The following is a 5,964-nucleotide window of genomic DNA, read 5'->3' as shown; positions in this document are numbered from 1 at the left end:
ATAATTCTTTGATATCATCAAATATCCAGTTAGTTTTCAAACTTCCAGTCTCTTACAAATGCTTTTATAATTAGTTTTTTAAAATTAAAAAGTCATAGTTTGTATTATGTTCATATATTGCTACACGTATATTTTAAAATTATACTGGCTCCCTTCCCTGTTTTTGGTTTGTTTTGTTTTCCTTGTATTTTTCTGCTGAATAAACTAGTTTGGCTGTGCTGTGGCTTTCCTGTTTGGAGTTCACTTGTCGCACCTTCCACAGTATTGTTTAATTCGTTTCTCAATATATTCTGACTACTGAAAATATGTAGTTAGTATCAGAAACTTGATCAGATTCATGGTGTTTGTTGTTGTCCCTCCATACACAATTCCTTATAAACATCAGCATAACCATATTGCCATGAATATATTCTAACTGAAACCTCTGAACTTTCTTAGGATGTATTCTATAGTCAGAGAGTTTTCTCTGGCCAACTCAGGGATTTAAATAAGGCTAATAGTGAGGTCGCTCCTTATGACTTCCCTACTCCGCACAGGACTGTGAAATCAACACCACCAGCTACCTCAGTGTTCTCTTCAGTAGCCCCCACTGGATTCTCTCTCCCCCAGCCAGGCAGGAGAGGTGAGGGTGGAAACTCTCTTCCGATCCAGGGGAGGCAGGGTGTGATTTGTTGATTCTTTGTGGCCTAACAACATGGACTTTGGGATCAATGGGCCTGGATTTCAACCTTAATTTTCCTCCATCTAAAAAAAAAAAAAAATGGGAATAAAAATCATCGCATAGGACTGAAGATATTTCACACTGCAACATAAATATCGATGTGCTGTTAACAAGATATTGTTACCCCATTTTTAGGCAACTCTAATAATTACTGGCACAATGATCTAGTATATTGTCTAAATCAGAGAACTTGAAATGAGTGCCTGTGGATGCCGCCCTCTAGCCTTCGCTCCATATATATTCCCCCCAGACATATTTGTTTGGTTTGTATTATTTTGGCCCTCAAAGCATTATTTAAAAAAACATAAGTGGATCAGTGAGAGTGGGGAGAAAAGGGATGGGGAGAAGGGATTGAAATTGATTTAGATATATTAAATACATGTACCAACTTCCCTAAATAAACTTTACCACCATGTAATATTAACATGTACTAATAAAATATAATTCTTTAAACTGTATAAAAAGAATTGAGCCAGGCATGGTGGCACACGCCTATAATCCCAGCACTTGGGAGGCTGAGGCAGGAGGATCACTGGGAGTTCCAGACCAGCCTGACTACAAAGTGAGCTCAAGGTCAGCCTGAACTGCATAGTGAGACCCTGTCTCAAAAAGACAAAAATATAAAAAATGAAAAGGAATTGATCACTAACAGTACATCAAATTGGTTGGTTTTACAAGAGAACATTAAGTTTCCTGCTCCTCTTAAAAATCAAATTTGGCAATACTGGACCCAAATTTCTGAATATCTTTAATCAGGCAGAGGTGAGCAGTAGCCACTCCATTTAGAAGTGGTCTGGGAGTGTCCATTTCTCCATGGCCCACACTCCTCTCTTTCCCCTTATTCTAGCTTGATTCATTCCTCCAAGGGATATACGAGCTCTTGATCCCTGGTTACATCAGCAATGTATTACTACTAATAATGCAATGACTTTTGCAAATGATATTTTATCCCCGCTAGGTCCAAAGTTTTCCTATAATAATATCAATCTTATTCAAACCTCATAAATATCAGTGCACTTTCTTAAGAAAAACTTGAGTCACACTTATCAAACCAAAAACTTTGCATTACCTTAGATATGCCTCAAGTGTGTATCCTCCTATTGAAAATTGTTTATTAACAGTGTCACAGGGGTGAAAAAATTTATCTTAACATAAAATGGAGCAGTCTCCCTGGGTGATTTCCAGGAAAACAAAGATTAAAATGTTATTGAGCCTTTTGTATGATCCTGAAAACCCTTTGAGACCTCATGACTTTTGTCTTAGACAAGAGACTTGCAGCACTCACATCCCCACATCACCATACACATGGTGCTTTAACAACAGGATTGACATTGTCCCATGATACAGACAAGGGACCAAGGAAAAATGTTGCCTAAAACTGGCAAGATATGTTCTCCATCCCCCAGAATGATGGAGAAATTCCAGCGCCTTCTTCTATATTTTGAGAAGTTTGTGCAGCACCATGTCTCTACAATATTAAGAACTAAAATAAGAGCTTACCAAGCAGTGAGATAGGTTTCTGAAGGAGTCAGTAGAGTTCTTACTGCACAAATTACTGGGCTCTGCTAGTACCTTTCATCTTCAAAGGACCCACAGGTAATAATCAGCCCAGGCATTAGTTCCCTAAAATTACCCACCTGCAAAGTTGCTAAAAGGATTCAGCACTAGTAGACAGTTGAAAGAGGCAGACCTGGGAATACTATCCTGGAAATATCAAAGAAGTGAAAGAGCATCCGTATAATTTGGCCCTTGCTTTGGGTTTGTTTGTTTGAATGATATTACCCAGCTCTACAGATTTGCTTTGCCCAAGGTGCAAAGACAAAATTCAATGGCGATAGGGTAATCTAGTCAACACACTGCACTGGGGCAATTGGATGTGGGTATACAAATGGACCTCAATACACACATCCCTTTTTATAAAACCTAACTCAAAATGGACCATACACCTAATTATAAAAGGTAAAACTGTAGAACTTCTAGGGAAAAGAAAAACCTTAGGTAGGAGAAACTCTCTGTGACTCTGAATTTGGTAATCAGTTTTTAGATACAATACCAAAAGTCTGGTCCCTGAAAAAAAAATAATAATTGGACTTTGTCAAAATTTAAAATTTTTTCTGTAATTGTTACCATTAAGAGATGGAAAAAACAAGCCAGAAACTGGGAGGAAATATTTGTAGGTCACATCTCTGGTAAGGATTCATAGTTAGAACATATAAAGAACACTTAAGAGTATAAAAATAACCCAGTTTTAGAATGGGCAAAAGGTCTGAACTGACATTTCAACAAGGAAGATAGCCGCCTGCCCCTGGGAAGCCATGTGATGGGGAGCTCTGGGCTTTGGGCCAGACCCCAGCCATGCAGGCACCCGGGAGGCAGGCAGCTGGGGTCTGGGAAGCCACACGATGGCACACACTGGTGCTCGCTGGCCCTCAGGCCAACCACCAACTATCACGGCCCAGAGAAGCAATGACACAATTGGCCTGCCACATGCTGGCTGCAGAGGCCCAGGGACATGCGTGAATCATCCCAACATGGAGAAGCCCCTGGGAATACATGCCACACAACGGGTCACTCTTGCTCCTGCCATTGAGAACCAGAAAGGTCCAGAGTCAGCAGAGGAGCAGCTGCTGAACAAGGACTCGGAGAACACAAGAACACAGACTACGCCTGAAGAGTCAGAGGTCTAGTTGACCTGGGTTCACAAGAGCCATTTGGAAGCTAGAAACCAGGGGGACCTTGCACAATACCTGGGGAGACCCCCTGGAAGCCATTCCTCCCCTGACAGTACAGGCTGCAGTGGAGAAGCGCATGGAGCTCCAGAGAAGTCTGCACCAAGATTCCTGCTGCCCATGCTGACGCTTGGGGAGAGGATATTAAGTTGTTGCAGGGTCCCAATGCACTGGGAGGCTGGAGAGAAAAAGCTACAAAAAATGGCTTTTGCCCCCGATGGCTCATTTGAGATGTTAGTAAGAATTGCCTCCTCAGTATTCTATGGCCATGATGAGGAGGAGGCCCATGAGAGAAAACAAAGAGACCGAGAAAAAGCAGCTGTTTTTGCTGCAGCACTAAGAGAAACAGACCCTAAGTCTGATTCTCAGGGCCCCAAGAAGAACTTGACAACTACATTCATCTGCTATCACTGTTAAAAGCCAGGCTACTTCAAGAGGAACTGCCCTAAGAAGGCCCCTGGGCCATGCTCTGAATGCAAAGGTGACCACTGGAGATCAGTCTGCCCTCTGAAGTGGAGGCCCCAGAGCTCAGACCCATCCTACCATTTAGTCTAACAGGAATGAGGTGCCCCGGGGCATACTCTGCCTTCTCTGTCTGGCCAGACTGTCATCTCCATGGTGGAGCCCTGGGTAATCATGACTATAGAGGAAAAAGAAAACAGCCTTTTGGGGCTGAGGATTTAGCTCAGCAACAAAGCACGTGCCTGGCAAGTGCAAGGTGGTGAATTCAATTCCTGGTACTGGAAGGAAAAAAAAAAAAAAAAAAAAAAACCAGCCTGTTGCTAGACACAGGTGCAAGTCTCTCAGTCCTTCTTTTCAATCCCAGCCTTCCTTCCAGCATCACACCTCAGTGAAAGGAGTCACTGGTGAGGAGGTGATCCGCTATTTTTCACAACCCTTAGGCTGTAACTACTTGTTAGATCTTTCTTGCGTATCTCTGTCTTCCTGAGAAACCATTTTGAAGATACCACCATATATTACAGCAGCCATTGATATTTTCCTACTAATCTGTCCATAACTCTGTAATGTTTGTATTGTTCCTATGCTATTTTGTAAATGGATGTATGTTTATTACTATGTGTTTCCTACAACAACCATTGAGTATAGTCAATGAGTATTCAACTGGTTACTCATGTTTATCTCTGTTTATTTTCTTTAGAAACCACTTTGAAGATAGCAAAGTATAGTACAACAACCATTGATAATAACTTACCACTTTTGTCTGTAGCTCACTATTATTTGTATATTTGTTTTCCTGAGAAGCTATCTTGTAGATAACAATATGTGAAACAACCATTGATAATTGCCTACTACTTTGTCTGTAATTCAGTAAGCCCCCCTATTACTATGTTATCCTTCTTTTACTCTTTAAAATAAAAAGAAAAAACAAGGAAGATATGTGGATGGTATGTCAGCATATGAAGAGATGCTCAGTAGCATTTGCCATTGGGGAAAAGAGAATTAAAATAACTATTAAATACACACCTAATAGAATGGCTAAAATCCAAAGAAACTGACAATACCAAATGCTAGCCAGGGTGCAGAGCAATAGGAATGCTCAGTTAGTGATGGTGGGGATGTAAAACAGCACAGCCACTTGGAAAGATAACACAGTGGTTGCTCATAAAGATAAACATAAACTGATCATACAGTGCAGCAAATCTATTGTAGGTATTTACCCAGGTGACTTGAAAACTTATACCCATACAAAAACCTGGTATTTATAGCAACTTTACTGATAATTACGCAAAACTGGGAACTGCCATCATGTCCTTCAACAGATGAATAAAGAAACAAAGTATGACATGTAAGGGCCAGGTGCAGTGGTGCACGCCTGTAATCCTAGCACTCGAGAGGCTGAGACAGGAGGATTGTTGTGAGGTCTAGACCAGCCTGGGCTACAAAGTGAGCTCAAGGCTAGCCTGAACTGCATAGCGAGACCCAGTCTCAAAAAGACCAAAATAAATAAATAAATAAATAAAGTATACATATGTATGCAAAAAGGATACTTCTCATTTTAAAAATGCCATAGAGTCACACAACATACATGAGTCTGGCACTTTCTTTCTTTATTCCAGAGAGAAAAAACATGACAACAATGAAGACAAAAACAATACAAAAACAAGAAAAATGATACAGGATTTCAAAACAAGATGACAGGAATTAATAATGGTTGTTATATTACATATTGTTATCCTCAACAAAGTTGCTCAGATTACCAGATGTAAGAATGAAAGACTGATCAAAGAATTAAAGACAATAACAAGTAATAAAAAAACATAAGAAATGAAACAGAGCTTCATTAAAGAAGCTGGTAGGAATTCAACAATGGTTGTTATATTGCATATTGTTGTCTTTAAATAAGTTGGTCCAATTACCAGATATAAGTCTGCCAAATTGGTCAAGAAAAAATATTTTAAGCACTAATTGTTGCTTTCAATAAACCAATAGACATCAGCAATTCACTTATACCAGCATATATATTATATATATAAATATATATATATATAGTTT

At 39.9% G+C, this 5,964-nt stretch overlaps 1 long non-coding RNA gene across 1 annotated transcript in view; it reads right to left on the bottom strand.

Annotated features, from left to right (window-relative positions):
* Positions 1–568: 568 nt before the first annotated feature.
* The window catches only part of LOC106149558, a 14,982-nt gene continuing 9,586 nt past the window's right edge, over positions 569–5,964 (bottom strand). The window contains exon 3 of the long non-coding RNA XR_001235817.1: positions 569–744. This is a non-coding gene — a long non-coding RNA (uncharacterized LOC106149558). The remainder of the gene's footprint in view (positions 745–5,964) is intronic.

Source organism: Chinchilla lanigera, unplaced genomic scaffold (genome assembly GCF_000276665.1).
Source record: "Chinchilla lanigera isolate Chin_1 unplaced genomic scaffold, ChiLan1.0 scaffold00048, whole genome shotgun sequence".
In the NCBI taxonomy this organism is placed as follows: Eukaryota; Metazoa; Chordata; class Mammalia; order Rodentia; family Chinchillidae; genus Chinchilla; species Chinchilla lanigera.
This window is presented reverse-complemented; position numbering and strand designations above follow the sequence as displayed.